This window comes from Schistocerca piceifrons, chromosome 3, assembly GCF_021461385.2.
Source record: "Schistocerca piceifrons isolate TAMUIC-IGC-003096 chromosome 3, iqSchPice1.1, whole genome shotgun sequence".
NCBI classification, from domain to species: domain Eukaryota; kingdom Metazoa; phylum Arthropoda; class Insecta; order Orthoptera; family Acrididae; genus Schistocerca; species Schistocerca piceifrons.
Window position 1 is genome coordinate 36394918 of NC_060140.1, and position 21173 is coordinate 36416090.

Genomic DNA, 21173 nt, shown 5'->3' on the forward strand with positions numbered 1-21173 from the left:
AAACTTTTATTTGAGAAGCATCATCAATGGCCTGAAATACATATTTCTTTTTTACATACAATAAACGCATCATATGCTGCTATTACATTGTGTTGTGTTTTCCTCTTACTTTTAGTTTAGAAGCCACTTTTGGAGCACAAGTCCGGTAATGTGAATGTATCTTTCGGTGTTACGATTTCCCGCGCTGTTAACACATGTGTGTGGTCCTAGGGATATATTTCTTAGTCTTCATACTCCAGCTGGCCGATTTCTGCCGTTCTTTCATCCACATTTTTTACATCACTTTTACTTTCCATTTGATGATCAACATATGTATGTATTCTGCTGGTATTCTTTTTTTAATATGACAACGTGTGTGTGTGTGTGTGTGTGTGTGTGTGTAATTTGCTGTATTTTAATGTATTTTTTAAATAAATATGAGTATTCTGTTGTCAAAATGTATCTTTTTCTTTTTTTTAAATATTAAAAATAGTTTTGTGTGTAAGTGTGTTTGTGTATTTCGCAGTGTGTAAATATATTCTTTCCTATATGAGTTGTGTGTGTGTGTGTGTGTGTGTGTGTGTGTGTGTGTATGTGTGTAAATTGCTGTGTGTAAATGTATTTTTTTAATAAATATCAGTTTGTGTGTGTGTGTGTGTGTGTGTGTGTGTGTGTGTGTGTATTTTGCTGTGTGTAAATGTGTTTTTCTGTTATTTTTAATAATAAATATGTGTTTGTGTGTTTGTGAGTGTGTGTGTGTGTGTGTGTGTGTGTGTGTGTGTGTGTGTGAGAGAGAGAGAGAGAGAGAGAGAGAGAGAGAGAGAGAGAGAGAGATTTTTCTGTGTAAAGGTGATATTTTATTTTTATTTTTTTAAACTGAGTTCATGTGTCTCTGTGGAGTGGGAAGGAGAGAGAGAGTGAAAGAAGAGGGGAAGGAGCTTCAATAATTATTTATCGTGGTTACATTTCGGTTTGTTATTGTTTTGGTGCCTCGCATTGGTTACATGGATATGGTCGTTGAGTACCTTCTTTTCCGATGCAATGACTGTTTGTATGTGAAAGTTATATGTTGTGATTATTCACTCTGATAACTGTCATGTCCCATTCCATGTTGGATAGTTCAAGTCCATGTTTTATCAGGTGTTCGGCGAAGGTAGAATGGGTATTTTCATATTTCCAACTTTTTATATGTTCCTTAAAACTCGTTTTAAAACTCCTGCTTGTCATTCCCAGATATACTGATTCACATTCTTGGCACTCTAGCTGGTATATACCTGCTCTTTGGTATTTATCTGGTTTTTCTGTTGTTTGTAAATGTGAATGGAGTGTGTTTCTCGTTCTGTAAGCTGTTTTTAATAGCAGTTTCTTCAGTATATTTGGTATCTTGTGTGTTGTCTTGTGTTTATATGTAAGAGTGTACAATTTTTTTTTTTATTATTCGTGTCATGAGTGTTATTGTTTAGTGTTTCCCTGTGTGCTTTAGTGTCTATGCTCTGTGCTTGTTTTGATTTTCCTTCAGTTGTGTTTTAATTTTTTGATTGAGTTTTTCTACTATATGGGTGCTGTATCCATTTTATGGCTATGAGTTGTACTGTTTGTTATTCTTTTTCATAGTTTTCTTTGCTGAGTAGAATGTTATTTAGTCTGTGTAACATGTGTCGTAGGGCCGCTAATTTTTGATTTTGTGGGTGGTTGGATGAAGCATGTATAATTATGTCTGTGGCTGTTGGCTTTCTGAAGATGTCAAAGGTGTGTTTATTGTTCTCTCTCTTTATTGTTATATCCAAGAAATGTGTTTGCTTTTTTGTTTATTTATCTGTGATAAATGGAATATTTTTATGTATGTCGTTCATATCTGTATGAAGATTATCGATTTTCTCTATTGGTTCATCTACCATACAGATTATGTCGTCCACATATCTGTACCATTAAACAATTTTTTATTCTTTCTTTGTAATGACTGCATCAAAAATTGTGTTTTCTGTGTAGTTAATGAATATGTTTGCCAGTGTTCCTGAAATTGGGGATCCCATTGGTAGCTCATCTTCTTGCAAGTAAAATTCCTTTTCAAATTGGAAGTAATTTTTGGGATGTGATTCCTTTGAGGGTTCTAATTATTTCCTTAATATTGTCTGCAGTTAGTTTGTTATATGTCAGTAAGTTTTCTTCAACTGGTTTTATTGTGTCTCCAGTGGGTATTGAGGTGTAAATGTTCTCTATGTCAAAAGAGAAACGTGATGCATTTGCAGGATGTGTCTATTATTTGTGTTATGAGTTTATTTGTGTTTTTCACTGTTCTGCTGTTTTTCATTTCATAATGTCACATTATGATATTGTTCATTTGTTTTGCCACATGGTAGGATGGTGCATTCATGAAAATAATAACAGGCCTCAATGGAATGTGGGGTTTGCCATCTTGGGTTGGTTTCTGAGTGTTGGTGCTTTTGGGTTCTTCTGTGTGATGTACTGTTTTTGTTTATCTATATGTGTCTCAAGTCTTTTAGGTTGCTTCATATATAAGTCTCGAGTGTGCTGTTGGATCAGATTACAGTTTTGTGATATTGTTAGAAGAGATGAAATCTTTAGTCTTTTCTGTATAGTGTGCTTTATTGATCAGTACTGTGCTGTTCCCTTTATCAGCTCTTGTGACTATGATGTTGTTAGCATGTACTTTTTCTTTTAATTTCTTAGTGGTGTTTTCTGTATTTGTTTGCTCTTTCTTTGACATTTTCATTATGTTATTTCTTTCTTCAATAGTTCTTGTGATAGCACAATATTTATAGTACTATTTCCTTTTTTCTCTTCCTGTGTCAGGATGCTTTCTGGTTCTACAATCAAGTTTTCTTGTGGTGGTTATCTGTTTTTGTACTGATGTTGTGTTTGAGCCCTTTCTCTGATAGCTGTGTTTCTTCCTCCATTAATTCTGTATGTGTAAGATTTATTAATTTTGGGTGAAATTTATGGTGATCGGTATGTTGCACTTTGTCATGCTTTTCTTTATCGTTATTTTTGTTATTGAGTGTTCTGAATTGTGTTTATTCTGTGTGTATTGCAGTGTTCTTGCTGTGATGTGTTCAATTTATTGTATTATGTTTATCATCACCGTTGGGTTGTTAATAAATGCTGATAACTCGAGATGTACATCGTATAACAACCCATTAAGTATGAATTTCTTAGTATAAAGTGTTTTGATTTCATATTTCAACCAAGGCTTTTCTGCAAATGATTTCGTTAGTAGTGAGGTAACCTGCACGTCACCCCACTCCCAGTTGTATGCAAAATTAATATTCTAAGAATTACATAATTTGTTTTAAGGGTCAGACTGAATTTAATGTGTTGGATGTTCTTGTGGAGTCTGTGATGGTTATTCTTGAAACTGATGTATACCTTGATGGGAAATGCCTGACATGGCTGTATTATCATCTTTTATATCTGTTTTCCGTCTTTCCCTTAGTTGCTCTAAATTAGTGGAGGTATGTACCATCTATGAAACTAAATGAAAGCAGTTTCTGTATTGTCATAGGCGTTTGGCTTCTTTCATTTGGGAAGCATCATAAGTGGCCTGAAATACATGTTTCTTTTTATACCTACAGTAAATGTATTATGTGATAGATATAATATGCTGCTATATTACATTTTGTCATATGTTCTCTTGCTTTTTAGCAGTAAATTTTGTAACATAAGATCCGTATTGTGAATGTACTGCTCGGTGTTACATACGATTCTCAGTGCTGTTAACACATGTGTGTAGTCCTGGAGATGTATTTGTTAGTCTTCATATTCCACCTGGCCGATTTTCGGCCATATTTGTCACATCGCATGTATCAGTTTCACTTTCCATTTGATGATCAACATATGTGTTTTTTGGTGTATAGTGTTGCCAACTGCTGTTGTGTGTCTGTCTTGTAGTGTAGATTTGTCTGTCTTGTTTGTGTAGTGATTGATGTTGTCCCTTTGTTGTTGTTGTTGTTGTTGTTGTGTGTGTGTGTGTGTGTGTGTGTGTGTGTGTGTGTGCGAGTGTGTGTGTGTGTGTGTGTGAGGGTGGGTGGATGTGTGCATTTGTGCACACGCATATGCAGCATGTGTGCATGTAATCTGCTGTGAGCCGCGGTAAAAATTACTGTTTTGAAGTACGCGCCGCAGCGCATAATGTGAAGCAGTCGCCCTCCGTTTCTGGCGATGCCGCCGCTGTGGTAATCACAGCTTTTGTGTCGCCCTCTGGTGGGAAAAGGGGAAAGGTTGCCTGTTCACGTGCATTTAAGGGGCGCTATGAGCTCTCCAGTGGGTCAGTCTAGGTCAGTCTCTCGTCCCCAGCTTGCTAGCCTGTCTCTCGTCCGCATTTGTTAGGCAGTTAGTGTCTGTCTGTCGTTCGGAGTGCTAATATGTCTGTCATTCGGATCAACCTTTAAAGCCGGCAAAATGAGAGTCTTTCCACTCCGCCAGTAAGAGAACTCAGCGAGTGGTTCCCATGTCGGGGCTTAGTTCCTGCATCTGAGTCAGCGCGTTAGGTCGCCTGTCTGCTCGAGTTTGCTCAGGCAATGGTCATTGGCGTTTGGATCGATCGGTTGGTCGGTCGCTCACTGAGACACAAGATGACTTGTCCGTCTTGAGCGTCGGCGCGTGTGAGGTGGCCACGTGAGTCCAGTGGGCCGCGGCGTATAGCGAGGGGTAGTGACTTCGCGGTCGACACGGGAGTAACAGGAGTCAACCCACGACATCAGTGTGGCCGGTGTGAGCTGCGACGCCGTGATACGGGAGATCGACGCGCCTTCCTGCGTCCGTTGAAGCGGCTGGCAGCGGACGGTTCGGGAGAGCGATTTGGGGGTGCTGCGCCAGGTCTTCTCGAGAAATCACAGATTGGTGATGTGTTGTGTGATTTACTCTTGTTAAATTCTACTTGTTTTCTTGGTGAGGTCACCAGCCGTTTTGCTTTGGGGTCGCCCCACCATTCTTCTCCGTTTGCCCACCCGTGGGACGGTGGTTATTTATAAATTGGGTGGTCCGTTTTTCTCTTGTGGAGTAGGGGCGGGTTAGAGCAACCTGCGGTTCGGGTTGTTCGGTAATCTCCGTATCAATCTATCGTATGTTGGTAGCTGCCTCTGTCATGTTTGTCAGATTTGTTGTGTTAACGAATTTATTGCGGGGAGTGTAATGGCCTTGTACCTGAAATATGTTTTTTAACCGTGATTTATTTTCAAAAAATATACTTAAGAACTTATTTTATTTACTAACGACTCATCAACAACATTAACACATTTAGTCACACTATGTAAGCGTGGAAGTAGTTGCCAGGGGAGTAATTGATGAAATCATAATCCAATTCCTTTTTAACAAATAGTAATTCATTCACTTTAATAGTGCCTAAAGCCTTTTTTTAGAAGAAACAGATTTAAAGTTATAATCGGAAATCACCCTCTAAATATCAAAGTTACAATTTATTCCGAGGCAGAAAGAAACAAGTTTTGACTGTATGAGCTATCGGACTGAGAACATTGCCGCTCCCTTTTGACACGGCCGTAGTTACGACCGCTCACAGCATCCTGCTTCACACTGCTGCTTCAGACTAAGCGCTTCGGTGCGCTCTTCAAAACAGCTATTACCACGGCTCAGATTTGATCTTTGTAAACTTTGATATTATTGCTTCTGATCTTGAAAGGCGGTATCTGTGTACTGTAGAGCATCTTAACTATTGTAAGGCCAATCTTGTAGAATTTTATATAAGGTTGCATTTCATGGGCTTTTATTTAAATGATCATTTTAGTACATAAAGTTGCCACACTTTCTCCGTAAGACTTTTCTTAGAAGTTAAAAGTTGCACCTTCGGTGACAAGGTTAATATTTTAATTGTTTGTATCTTTTATCATTTCCATCCATCCTACGGGGTGTGCATAGTTTGTGTGCTTGTGTAAATTGTTAAAACTCTTAGTTTAAAGTAATCTGGTGTGTTGCAGATTTGCACCAGTGTAGTCTTTCAGAGGCTGTTGTAACTACTGTCATGTCAAAAGGGAGCAGCAAGGTTCTCTGCCCGAAAGCTCGTACAGTCAGAACTTATTTCTTTCTGCCTCTGAATAAATTGTAACTTTGATATTTAGAGGGTGATTTCTGATTATAATTTTAAATCTGTTTCTTTTAAAAAATGCTTTTAGGCACTATTAAAGTGAATAAAATTCCCATTTGTTAAAAGGTGTTTGGTTATGATTTCATCAGTTACTCCCTGGCAACTATTTCCATGCTTCATGGTGTGATTAAATGTGTTAATGTTCTTGATGAATCGCTAGTAAATAAAATAAAGTCTTAAGAATATTCTTTGAAATTAAATCACGGGTTCATTATTGGTAGCAGACGTGGTTAGCGTTCTTGCTACTACTCTTTGAGTAACGGAAGAAATTGTAGTTGTACTTATTTTATAATTTTGTAATATTTCGCTTTGGCCAAGTGACTGTTTAGCTGCATGTTGCAGTTTGTCATGGTGGCCAGAGAATGTCCAGGGTTAGGCCTGTTGCGCAGAAGTGTACTCTTATATGAGTTGCGTATTCGTAATATAAACAAACAAGGCACTATTCCTGAGTTGCTTAAAAGATGCCTTGCTCAATCCGGTCCAAATTTCACCGGAAGTTATTGGTTCTTTTCCGACAGCCATGGCAGCGGCGGCAGGAGAGGTCGGTGAGTTCCAATAACATTTAGACTGGTTTTGTGTTGATCAACCGAGTCGCAAGCAGTTAGCTACACTACGCTCACATTTGGTGCACGTATTTAACCGGGTCTCTCATCTAGAACAAGTTGTTGTAAACGAGGATGATCGTAAGGAAGTGGTTAAGTTGCAACAACAGATGGCTGCGTTTTATATTAGGTTAACTGGGTTAGAGTCTAGCTCCGAATAATCTAGTGGGAAGGTCCAAGTCGATCAGGAACGAACAGGAAGCGAACTAAATAACCCAGACCGCGGAATTGAACCTAACTCGGAGTTTTTCGCAAAGCTACCTAACCCGTTTGCACTTTTGTTAAAGTATGTAGGAGAATTAAGTGCAGAATCGTTAGCGAAGATACAGGAGATTCTGTGGTTACTGGTTTATTTTGAGCAGCATTCTTTTGCTTTTCGAATATCACACTCCACCCTGCTAGCTCTGCTGTACCCGTTAGCAAAGTGGAAGTGTAACGAATTAATTTCTAGAGCACTTTCGGAGGGGTTCTCGTTACGACAACTTAGACAACTAATAATCACTGAGAGACTGACAGAGGGTTTTAGGAAACATCTGGAATGTCAGTATATTTGGAAGGTGCAGGCTGCTGGTGAAGGTTTGTCGATGTATGTGGAATGGGTAGGGTAGCTTCGCAGGCCTTGCTAAGTGATTTGTCAGAACAATTAATTGCAGTAGTTTTGGAAGGGATGGCGGCTTCTGATAAAATAGATTTTATTTTCAAGTCATCCCCGAATACCTGGGAAGAACTCTCTGTTGTCGTTACTTCTGCTTCTGCGCTGAAGTTAAGCGAGGACTCTAGGAATGTTAGTGTGTTGGGACAAGCGAAGGGAAATTTAGAAGTGGAGAGGTCCACGTAATAATTATCAAGGCGTACACAGGAAATGGTTTCGATGTGGAGCTAGTACGCATTTGGTTAGGAGTTGTCCGGTTTTACGTGGGGCAAGAAGTACTAAGTGGCATAAGGCCAGGCGGCACGTTCCCAGGAGTAACTTATTGTTTAGTGAGGGCGTGCCGTAGTTGCTGATTCCCGGTTACGTCGACCTTATGTTTGTCTGAGTTTGAATCAGGAACCCCTCTGCGCCTTATTGGATACGGGTAGCACTTATTCCTTGCTTAATGAGGCTTGGTTCCTGGAATTTGGCAATCTAGTGTCTCGGTAGGACGGTTCTCCTGGCCAATGACCTTTGCTATCGTTGCTAACCTGCCGGTAAATTTGGTGCTGGGTTGAGATATCATTTCTAAAACTCAACTTGTTCTGGATTATTCAGGGGGTAAGATTTTTTTTTTTTAATTTGCGCCAAGTCAGAAGTTCGGATTTTGTGAATGTCGAGCGGCGGTGTCATCCATGCCTTCTTCCTTGTCGGTCACCACTATCGATAATGTCAATCCTGATCATCTTTCCCCGAGTCAGGTTCATCAGGTCCATCAGTTACTGGAGGCTTTTCCTGAGTTATTTTGCGATAAACTTGGAGTAGCGAATAAATTAGAATATCATATTCGTTTGACTGACAATATTCCGGTTAGGCAGTCCCCATATCGTCTCTCACCACCTAAGATGAAAGTATTGCGGGATAAGGTACAGAAGACATTAAATCAAAGGGTTATCCGTCCCTCGACTTCTCCGTGTGCCCCTCCGATACTCCTGGTACCGAACGATCGGGGTAGCGATACCAGGGCGGTGGTTGATTACCGTCGTTTGAATGAGAAGGTGGTGTTGGAATCAGTTCCGTTGCGTGATCTACACAATTCCTTTACTTGATTTTCAGGCGCGTCTTGGTTCCCCGTTCTCGACTTAAATCAAGCTTATTATCAAATTCCGTTGACCGAGGAGTGTAAAAATGTTACAAAGTTTTGCACCGATTGGAATCTATTCGAATTTAACCGGGTCCCATTTTGGCTGGCTACCGGAGCTGCTGTGTTGACTCGTTTATTAGATAGTATACTGGGTGAATTTGAATTGCGTTTTGTTTGTAACTATTTGGATGACCTTGTGATATATAGCAAATCGTTTGAAGAGCATTTGAGTCATTTACTAAGCTTCAGCAGGCAGGTTTAACCGTCAAACTCTCGAAGGTTACACTTGCGAGGCCACAGACTTCCTTTTTAAGCCATATTGTTTCAGGCGATGAGGTTCGGATCAATCAAGAGCGCGCTAAAGCCTTGCGCGCACTCCCCCCTCCTACTGATGAGCGGGGAGTCGCTAAGTTTATTGGTACGGCAAATTATTTCAGGAGGTTCGTTCCGAATTTTGCGGCCTTAGATGCCCCTTTGAATCAGCTTCGTAAAAAAGGAGTTAAATTTACTTGGGGTCCCACACAGCAGGCGGCTTCCGAACAGATCAAAACCGCCATCGCTAATCCACCGGTGCTTGGGGTGCCCGATTTTGATAATCCTTTTGTAGTCCAGACGGACGCGTCGGGTGCGGCTGTGTCAGCCGTCTTACTACAAGAATGGCGAGGTCAGCGGCAAGCTTTGGCCTATGCCTCGCGCCGTTTGAATGATGTCGAGGCAGAGTACTCAGTTTACGAATGTGAGGCCTTGGCGGTCCTATTTGCATTAGAAAAATTCAGGTTTTACCTTGAGCACAAACCTTTTTTGCTGGAAACGGATAACCAAGCCTGAAGTTGGGTTTTGGCTAGGCCACGCAAGACCGGTCGAATTGCCCGTTGGGCCGTGAGAATCTCAGCCTTTAAATTTAGGGTGAACAATATCAGAGGTTCTGTGCATGTGGTGGCTGATGCTCTCAGCCGTATGTTTGACCCACCATCTGATGGTTCGGAGGAGCAGCATCAGGGTCCACTTCAGGGTTTTGAGGGAGGTATCTCAGTTGTTTAGTAATCTTGAATAAAACCAGGAACAGGATGAGGAATTGGGTCCCATCAAGCATAGGATTACGTCAGGTGAGGTTATTGGAAATTACAGCTTGAAGAAAGGTATCCTATGTAAAGCAGTGGGCCGAGAGCGCCACCCTCGAATTTGCCTGCCACGAACATTAATCCAGCCAATATTTCAGTATTTTCATTACTCTTCGGTGGGAGGTAACTTAGGGACATACAAAACGATTCACGAAATTAAGCAGTATGTGACTTGGCCCCATCTGCAGCACGACATTAAGACGTTAGTAGCCAGTTGTCATCTGTGTCGGGCCGCGAAACCTAGTAATGCCCTACAGCAAGGTCTGTTGTCTTCGGAACGTGAAAATTATCGAATAGATCGTATTTATATCGATTATGTGGGTCCGTTGCCACGTTCTAGTAGAGGAAATATGTATATTTTGGTCGTAAGTGATGCCTTTTCTCGCTTTGGCTGGCTCTGAGCACTATGGGACTTAACTTCTGAGGTCATCAGTCCCCTAGAACTTAGAACTACTTAAACCTAACTAACCTATGGACATCACACGCATCCATGCCCGAGGCAGGATTCGAACCTGCGACCGTAGCTGTCGCGCGGTTCCAGACTGTAGCGCCTAGAACCGCTCGGCCACACAGACCGGCTTTCCTCGCTTTACTTGGCTTATTCCCAGTAGAAGTACTACTACCAACGTAACTATTTCTCACCTTACTACCAACATCTTTTCGATCTTTGAGACTCCTAAGAGCTTGGTTAGTGATAATGCCCCTGCTTTTGTGTCAGATAAGTTTAAGGCCTTTTGTTTCGGGAATGGCTACTACACATAAACACAACACCGTATTACCCTCAGGGGTCCTTTGCTGAACGTGTGAATCGCAAACTAAAATCAGCTTTAATAATTTACTATCAACTTAAACCGAGTAAGTGGGATACTATCTTGATCTGGATTAATTTTGCGTTTAACACTGCGGTTCGAGAGACATTGAAGACTACTCCGGCCTCTCTCTTATTGGCCTATCCTATCAATTCGCCTTTGTCTAACTTATGGCGCATCCAAGACTTACTTCCTGAGCGGGTATCCCTGGGGTTAATTAGAAGGAACTGGAATCGGGCTCGTAACAATATAGCGGCTGCCCACGGTCGTGAAGACGTGCCGTACAACCGCAATAGGCGCCCTTATCAGGGAAAACCGGGGGATCAAGTCTATATTAAGAATGTTCAGGGTCGAAGAAGGATGGGGGGCCCAGTATGGAAGTTCACACCCCGCACGGTGCTCCGCGTGTTGTGGCAGGTTAACCTGTTAGTCAGACATGATCAGACTGGTAGGGAATATCAAGTACATTTGAGCCAGGTGAAGTCTCTGAGTTAGGGCCCCTGTTCTAGTTTGAGGGGAGGAGGTTGAGCCGTGGTAAAAATTGCTGTTTTGAAGCGCACGCCGCAGCGCGTAGGGTGAAGCAGTCGCCCTCCGTTTCTGGCTTTGGCGCCGCTGTGGTAATCACAGCTTTTGTGGCGCCCTCTGGTGGGAAAAGGGGCAAGGTTGCCTGTTCACGTGCATTTAAGGGGCGCTATGAGCTCTCCAGTGGGTCAGTCTAGGTCAGTCTCTCGTCCTCAGCTTGCTAGCCTGTCTCTCGTCCGCATTTGTTAGGCAGTTAGTGTCTGTCTGTCGTTCGGAGTGCTAATATGTCTGTCATTCGGATCAACCTTTAAAGCCGGCAAAATGAGAGTCTTTCCACTCCGCCAGTAAGAGAACTCAGCGAGTGGTTCCCATGTCGGGGCTTAGTTCCTGCATCTGAGTCGGCGCGTTAGGTCGCCTGTCTGCTCGAGTTTCGCTCAGGCAATGGTCATTGGCGTTTGGATCGATCGGTTGGTCGGTCGCTCACTGAGACACAAGATGACTTGTCCGTCTTGAGCGTCGGCGCATGTGAGGTGGCCACGTGAGTCCAGTGGGCCGCGGCGTATAGCGAGGGGTAGTGGCTTCGCGGTCGACACGAGAGCAACAGGAGTCAACCCACGACATCAGTCTGGCTGGTGCGAGCTGCGACGCCGTGAGACGGGAGATCGACGCGCCTTCCTGCGTCCGTTGAAGCAGCTGGCAGCGGACGGTTCGGGAGAGCGATTTGGGGGTGCTGCGCCAGGTCTTCTCGAGAAATCACAGTTTATTAGAAGTTAAGTGATTGCTAATATGTTGTGTGATTTACTCTTGTTAAATTCTACTTGTTGTCTTTGTGAGGTCACCAGCCGTTTTGCTTTGGGGTCGTTCCACCATTCTTCTTCATTTGCCCACCCATGGGAAGGTGGTTATTTATAAATTGGGTGGTCCGTTTTTCCCTTGTGGAGTAGGAGCGGGTTAGAGCTGCCTCTGTCATGTTTGTCGGATTTGGTGTGTTAACGAATTTATTGCTTGGACTGTAACGGCCTAAGACCAGAAACATGTTTTGATCTTTGGAAACTTTGATTTTATTGCCTATGATCTTGAGAGGCGATATCTGTGTACTGTAGAGCATCTTAACTATTGTTTGGCCAAACTTGTAGAACTTTTTATAAGATTGCATTTCATGGGCTTTTATTTAAATGATCATTTTAGTATATAAATTTGCCACCCTTTCACCCTAAGACTTTTCTTAGAAGTTAAAAGTTGCACCTTTGGTGACAAGGTTAATATTTTAATTGTTAGTGTTTTGTACTATTTCCATCCATCCTACGGGGTGTGCATAGTTTGTGTGCTTGTGTAAATTGTTAAAACTCTTAGTTTAAAGTAATCTGGTGTGTTGCAGATTTGCACCAGTGTAGTCTTTCAGAGGCTGCTGTGAGCGGTCGTAACTACTGCCATGTCAAAAGGGAGCGGCAAGGTTCTCTGCCTGAAAGCTCATACAGTCAAAACTTCTTTCTTTCTGCCTCTGGATAAATTGTAACTTTGATATTTAGAGGGTGCTTTCTGATTATAATTTGAAATATGTTTCTTTTAAAAAATGCTTTTAGGCCCTATTAAAGTGAATAAAATCCCATTTGTTAAAAGGCATTTGGTTATTATTTCGTCAGTTACTCTCTGGCAACTACTTCCATGCTTACATGGTGTGATTAAATGTGTTAATGTTCTTGATGAATCACCGGTAAATAAAATAAATTCTTAAAAATATTCTGTGAAAAGAAATCACGGTTCATGCCCTTTTTCATTAATATGAAATTGTGTGTGTGTGTGTGTGTGTGTGTGTGTGTGTGTGTGTGTGTGTTATTGTGTGTGTGTGTGTGTGTGTGTGTGTGTGTGTGTGTGCTCGCGCGCATGTGTGTGTATGTATTTTGCTGTGTGTAAACGTATTTTTTTTCTAATAAATATTGGTTTGTGTGTGTGTGTGTGTGTGTGTGTGTTTGTGATTTTGCGTGTATTTCGCCGTAAGTAAATGTGTTTTTTTCTTTTTTTAATATGGGTTTGAGTGTTTGTGTGCATTTTTTAAAATAAGTATTTGCTTGTGAGTGTGTTTTGCAAGGAAACTTTCACATACAAAGAGCCTTTCCATTGCAAGAGGAGGTACTCAAAGACCAAATCCATTTAAATAATAACTCTCTGGGCGCTACAGTCTGGAACCGCGCGACCGCTACGGTCGCAGGTTCGAATCCTGCCTCGGGCATGCATGTGTGTGATGTCTTTAGATTAGTTAGGTTTAAGTAGTTCTAAGTTCTAGGGGACTTATGACCATAGCAGTTGAGTCCCATAGTGCTCAGAGCCAATAACTCTCTGATCATGCTAGGTACCAAAACAATAACAACCCGAAATCTAACCAGGATAAACAATTAATGAATGTCCTTCCCCCCTTCTATCTCTCTCTGCCTATACCCCTCCCCCCCCCCCCCCCCACACGCACACACAGGCATACATGAAAAATTAAAAAAAAAAAGAGAGACATTTACACTCAGCAAAACACACACACGCACACACACAAAACAAATGAAAAACATCAAACACAACACAAACAAAAGACCGACAAACACATAATAACAGCTGCCAACAGTGCACTCCGAAAATACACATGTGTTGATCACTAAATCGAAAGCGAAAGTGAAACATGCGATGTGACGAATGTGAATGATAGTACGCCCAATATTGGCCAGCTGCAGTATAAAGACTAACAAATACATCTTTTAGACCACACGCATGTGTTACCATCGCTGGGAATCGTATCTATCACCGAACAAAACATTCGCAATACGGAACTAATACTACAAAAGTTGCTTCTAACGTAAAAGGCAAGAGTAAAACAGACACAATGTAATGGAGCAGCATATTATATCTATCACATAATACGTTTATTGTATGTGTAAAAAGAAACATGTACACGGTGAGCACAAAGTCTTGCCCTGACTATAAGATTTTATTTCAGAATAACCGCGTGAGACAATAATTTACATTTGACACCGTTACGTAGGTTAGTGTTACTAGTTGTTTTATTAAGACCACTTACGCTAGTAAACCTCAACGTGTGCTCCCTTGGTGGCTCGGAGAATGTCGAGGTGGTATTCCAGTTCCCGCCAGGTGTTTCATAACATGTGTACTGTCACAGTAGCCACCGCAGCTTGTATCCTAGCCTTCAGTTCGTCGACGTCAGCAACTGGTGTGACGAAGACTCTGTCCTTGATATAGCCCCAGAAAAAAAAGTCAAGGGGCGTAACGTCTGGAGACGGGGGTGGCCAGGGTGTTGGACCGCTCCTTCACATCCTCCGATCCGGAAATGTTTCATCGAGGAAATCACGCACTATCAAAGCCCATTGAGGTGGTGCACCGACTTGCTGGAAAATTGTCCATGGTTGATATTCTTCTAACTGTGGGGCAATGAACTGTTGCACAACGTCTAAGTAAATACTCGCGGTAATGGATTTTTCCGAAAAGGAAAACGGTCCAAAAGGCTTGTTATGCATGAGGCCGCACCAAACATTCACTTTTTCGCTGTCCTGCTGTAACTGTACAGTAGCATATGGAGACTCTGAACCACATATACGGACATTATGCCTATTTACCATTCCACTGAAATGAAAGGTGGACTCATCGGTAAAGCATATGTGATTCAAGTAATTGTTAGCGCCATCAATCCTGTTGAGAATTCAGCACGCGTCAGCAAATCATTCGGTTGCAAGGCCTGCACGATTTGCACTTTGTAAGCATGCAACCTAAGCCTTTCATGAAGAATCTTCACCACATTTGCTTGCGGCATTTGATGTTCACGTGTTGGTTGACGAACTGATTTAGACGGACTTCACTGAAACGTTTGCCGAACGCGGTCAACAATTGCATCAATCTCATGACGCCTGCCATTTAGAGTTGGATCTTCAACGGTTTCTGGTTCGTTAGACTTTGCGCACCACCGCTTTATTGATTTAACGTCAGGAGGGCTGCGTCCATAAGAAGCCCGAAATGTACGCTTAACAGTGATGGGCGGTTTCGTTTCGTGAAACCAAAGCACACATTGCGCTTTCTCTTCCTTCGAGGCCATTCCTCCAGCAACTAACGTGACCTAACACACCTCGTTGGTGTTGTGGAGCCCTACAACTAGTAACACTAACCTATGAACGGCATAAAATTTAACTTATTATGTCGAACGGTTACTCTGTTATAAATGTTTGTAATCAAATGGTTCAAATGGCTCTGAGCACTATGGGACTTAACATCTGAGGTCATCAGTCCCCTAGAACTTAGAACTACTTAAACCTAACTAACTTAAGGACATCACACACATCCATGCCCGAGGCAGGATTCGAACCTGCGACCGTAGCGGTCGCGCGGTTTCAGACTGAAGCCACACCGGCCGGCTTTTACAATCAGGGCAAGACTTTGTGCTCACCCTGTATTTCGGGGCACGGATGATGCCTCTCAAATAAAAGAACCTGTATGGCAATAAACAAACTGCCTTCCTTCAGTTGTACCTCCACGAATTTAGAGCAACTAAGGGAAAGACGGAAATACAGCTATCAAGTCATACTACAGTGGCTTCATCCAGCCACCCGCAAAATCAAAAACTAGTGGCTCTATGACACATGTCACACCGACTAAATAACATCCCACTCAGCAAAAAAAAAAAAAAATGAAAAAGAAAAACAGTACAACTCATAGCCACAAACAATGGTTACAGCACACATATAGTACAAAACTCAATCAAAAATTAAAACACAACTAAAGGCAAATCAAAACAAGCAGAGAGCACAGACACTACAGCACACATGGAAACACTAACAGTAACACTCATGACATGAATAACGGAAAAAAGTGGTAAATTTTTACATACAAACACAAAGCAACACTCAAGATACCAAATATACTAAAGAAACTGGGATTACGAATAGCTTGCAGAACAAGAAACACACTCCAATCACATTTACAAACAACAGAAAAATCAGATAAATACCAAGGAGCAGGTGTATATCAGCTAGAGTGCCAAGAACTAGATATAAACTAGATATAAAGAACATATAAGAAGTTGGAAATATGAAAATAGCTATTCTACCTTCGCTGAACACTTGATATGGACATGAATCATCCAGCATGGAATGTGACATGACACTTATCAAAGTGAATCATCACAACAAAATGGTCCTGACTTGCAAGAAAACTTTCACATGCTGAGGCACTGCATTGAAAAAGAAGATACTCAATAACTCACTGTTCATGCTAACCACCAAAACAATAACAAACCGAAATGTAAACAGGATAAATAATTAATGAATCTCCTTCCCCAACTTCTCTGTTTCTTCCTCCCTCCCCCTCCCCCCCCCCCCCCCGCCCCCCCCCCACCCCGCACCAAAACTCACACACAGACACACGAACTCATATTTTTTTTAAAAAAAGGGCACATTTACACACTCTAAAACACACACACACACACACACACACACACACACACACACACACACACACATACACATATTTATTTTAAAAAATCATTTACACACAGCAAAATACACCCACAATCTCATATAAAAAAGAATATATTTACACACTGCGAAATACACAGACACACACACAAAAAAAGAAAAAAATACATTTTGACCACAGCAAATACACACACACACACACACACACACACACACACACACACACACACACACACATACATAAACTGATATTTATTTAAAAAAATACATTAAAATACAGGAAATTACACACACACACACACACACACACACACACAAACACACACACACACACACACACACACACACATGTTGTCATATTGAAAAAAGGAATACCAGCAGAATACACACATATATTGATCACCAAATGGAAAGTAAAAGTGATGTAACAAATGTAGATGAAAGAACGGCTGAAATCGGCCAGCTGGAGTATGAAGACTAAGAAATACATCTCCAGGGCCACACACACGTGCTAACAGCGCTGAGAATCGTAACACCGAACGATACATTCACAATTCGGAACTTGTGTTACAAAAGTGGGTTCTAACCTAAAAAGCAAGAGGAAAACACGACAAAATGTAATATAGCAGCATATTATATCTATTACATAATATGTTTACTATATGTGTAAAAAGAAACATGTATTTCAGGTCACTCATGATGCTTCCCAAATAAAAGAAGCGAAACGCTTATGGTAATAAACAAACTGCATTCATTTAGTTGCATGGACGATACATACCTTCACGGATTTAGAGCAACTAAGGGAAAGACGGAAAACAGATAAAAATGACGAAGAATAGTGATGTTCGTTTAGCTCAGACATATGGTATTTTGCGGGTAGGCCTGTAATGGAAATCGGACATGAGGCTCACTTGTGCCTGACTGATGAGTGGACATTGATATTTATAAAGTACACGTTTGTGGGACTGATGTAAGAATAAATGTGAAAAGAAGTTCCCATGCTTTTTCATGGAAAAATGTGTGCTGAAAATATATAATTCTTTATAGACGCTCACGAACGCTCACGACAGTGAATAAAATTTGTGAAAGATAGGAAATGGCTCCACCTCTCATATTGTTGTTAAACAGGACAAGCTTTTTGTGAGAAGTTTGTCGAAAGTTGTACGTTAGTTAAAACGGAGGCGCTCTCTGTAGTACCTCTACATAGTGAACATTATGCACAGCGAATTTTGGAAATAGCTTACATTTGTAATGAAGGACACCCACTAAGGTGCCTTTTATTATGAAGATGGCTTCAGTGAAAAAGTTCAGTAGTTTTTTCGTACGAAAAATTCTTTTTACAGTGAAAATGGGAAACTAATGTCTTAAGGTGAAGGGAGTTTGAAAAATAAGTTTTTTGTCCATTTGTCAAATGGCCGTTTATTTTGTTGAAAAGATTAAAAAATTTTCTAGGAAACATATTTCTGTAACAGTTTTTGTAAATAACTTGGATGTATTGATATCAAGTCCAAGCCACAAAAATTTGATGCAACTGTAACGGAGATAAATGTTTTGTAAATTTTCGTTTTTCAAGAAGCTTTCTCACATTCAAACATTTTGTAAAGAATCTGTGGGTAATTAGTTTTCGTTTGTTTGGTTAAAATTGCGTTGTCGTAATAATTTTGCCGTTATATGAACCTCAAATTTACTTGAGAGTAATTTTTTGTTCATATGGGGTGTGTAATGCAACAAGTTATTACGAGTAGTCATCTTGCATTGGAAGCGTAGCTTGCCATGGAGCTAGGAGGAGAGCAGATGTTGGGTCTCAATAGAGATGGGCAAAACTGTTCTTCTGTTCTTTTCAGAGAGTGGATAAGAACTGCTCACTCACTGAAATGAACTAGCTCTTTTTCACGACTCAGGACTCACCATTCACTCACAAAAATAAGTAAAAGGAAGGTACATTGCCGTTTTAATTCGTGTCACTAAACTTGTACTTTTATCTGATTTGGTGCTATTTTGAAAGAAAATATAAAGAGGAGTAATAATTTTATGTTATGTCCCTGGTAATTTTAAGAGTTTTAAATTTTCTCTGTTATCAAAATTATAAATATTACAACAAAATGTTAAATTTTTTTGTCAAGTAGGAAAATTTTAAGTATGAAGACTGATTCTTGTTATACTTTTATTGGAATATATATATATGGAAATTATAAAAAGTGTAACTGAAGTGTATCGGCAGTCATCACGTATAGTCAGTATTACCACATATGGTCCCATAAAGGAAAAATTAATCATTATTGTCATTTACAAATAAAAATTGACTCATTTCAGTCGATGCGAGACACTTTCTCTTCTCAGTGCACATTTGTCCCGCTTTTGAAAATATTTGTTCACATGCCACGATGTTGCTGTGATACATAATACCTTTAGAGCCAGTTAATACAGCGCTGACCACAGCAATTTTCTTGCTTCCCACCAGTTTAAGGGATTGTTCTTTCTAGGCAAATCTCCCTCACTTAAATATTTGGCCAGTTCGACAATTTCCGCACTTTCTGGGTCTGGGACGTGCTTGAAGCTGATTAACAGTTTCATTAAACTCCTCCCAGATTGAAGGAGTCTCATGTGTCACAGTGGTAACTTGTTGAGAAGTGAGATCTGTTTTCTCTTGCTGAACAATCATCTCTTTCATTTCCGCAATATCCTTCATGTAGTAGACCTGAAATATTTTGTCATCTGAAAATCCTTGTCACCGAAGCGGGGTCCAGTAATATTGCCTGACTAATCAGTTCGATGTTTGAGATAACCCCAAACCACTCTGATAGCTAGAATTTTCACTCTACGGCGGAGTGTGCGCTGATATGAAACTTCCTCACAGATCAAAACTGTGTGCCGAACCGAGACTCGAATTCGGCTCGCAGGAGAGCTTCTGTGAAGTTTGAAAGGTAAGAGACGAGGTACCGGCGGAATTAAAGCTGTGAGGAGGGTGGCGTGAGTCGTGCTTGGGTAGCTCAGTTGGTAGAGCACTTGCCCCCGAAAGGCAAAGGTCCCGAGTTCGAGTCTCGGTCCGGCACACAGTTTTGATCTGCCAGGAAGTTTCACTCTGATAGCTCTTTAAGCAAATTATCAACCAATGACTCTATTTATTCATGATATTCTTTATTTTTGTCTTTAAAAGATTTTAGTTGCTATTCCATTGATATTGGCAAGATTTTCATTTTTAAAAAGCGAGGCTGTTTTCTCTGAGGACTCTTCTCCGGTTCTCTCATCTAAAACTTTCAAAATCCTTAAAGCCTGTTGCAGTATCTCCCCCTTTTAAGTTTAAGCTGATCGATTTTCCACTTAAAACAGCGAAGCAAGAAATTATGGGCTATTTGTTCAAAGTAAATCCTTGCAACATTTCGAAAGTAGTTTCATCTGGTTGGGAAATCTTGTTTCAGTTTCAGTCAGTCCTTTTTCTTAATTTACTTGCATTTCAGCTAGTTTTCTTAAAGCAAAGTGTGTCTCTTTAAGAAAGATAACAACTTATTTTACCTCATCAACGGTTTTCTGTAGAGACTTATGAATTGCGTGTTGGGGAGTGAGTTTTTAAGAATATTCAAAGCGTGGAAGATTCAGAAGCATGGCAGTTAATTTCATATTTGAAGCATCTTCTGTTATTATGGAAGTGATTTTAAAATCGATATTGTATTTGGGATAACAGACTTTATTCAGTTTGAGATATTTTCTGCACTGTGTCTGTCTTCGAATTATGTGCGCTCTAAAAGGTATGACTTTAGTTCACTCTTCTCAGTGAATGCATAGAAACTGATATTTACACTCGTCCTCGCATCAGGCAAAACGCAGATTGCCTTTGCGACAGATCATTATCAGTTAACTCAGGATGCAAAGTGCGCATTAGAGAGTCTCACAACGTTTTTCGACTTGCTTAATTACAATTATAATTTGGGCAAATATAATTCTGTCTCTTCAGCTACAGAGAAAATATATTATTCTCTGCAAACTACTTTTAAAAGCTGTACATCTAATGCCGCACTTTTATTTAATGTGAGCGACCTTATAATACTAAAAAACATTACTTATTGCTTGTTGTATATGAAAAGCAGTTGAGGGTGAGGGCACCACGAAAGGAAATAAATCACGACTTTGTCTAGAACCTGATGACGTTAATGGACTGGATACAGCTTGAGACTCAGTTTGCCTTTCTGGCAGGATACCTTCACCTGTGTTGGAAGCAGACATCACTGAGGACGGATCATGGGAAATGATTTCTCGAATTTCCGAATCACTTGACGGAAATTTTGATCGGCTACCTGGCCCACATAGTTACAGAGGTACTGTAGGATGCCTCGTTTTTAGAGAGCTCTTCAGGTTTGATGATGACCCATACGCCATGGAAATTATCTGCTGACAGCAACGCAATTTTCCTTTTTCTTCCATTCTGATAATTGTTGTGCACCACTAAAAGTACACTGGTAAAAGTAAAATATTTACTATTAAAATAGCCATTTAAAATTGTAAAAGCTTAAAGCGAGAACAAATATACTTGCAACTCGTTCTATAATCACAAGTTGTAGAGTAGGATGTAGAACGTTGTGATCTGCGTAACCTACACCCACAATCGTGAAATTTGTGTCATACGCGAAAAGATTTTAAACAGGTATAGTGATTAAGAAACTCGCTAAGGCAAACGCGATAATAAGCGAGGATTTCACTCTGAAAGATAAAAATTTTGAATAATGCGGTATCCGAATTTGGACTAATAGCGTGTGAACAAGAGATGGCAGGATAATGGTGCGGATAAAG

At 40.7% G+C, this 21173-nt stretch overlaps 1 non-coding gene across 1 annotated transcript; it reads left to right on the forward strand.

Annotated features, from left to right (window-relative positions):
• Positions 1-19366: 19366 nt before the first annotated feature.
• On the forward strand, positions 19367-19441 carry Trnas-cga. The gene has a single exon. It is a non-coding gene; the product is annotated as a tRNA-Ser (tRNA).
• Positions 19442-21173: the final 1732 nt, after the last annotated feature.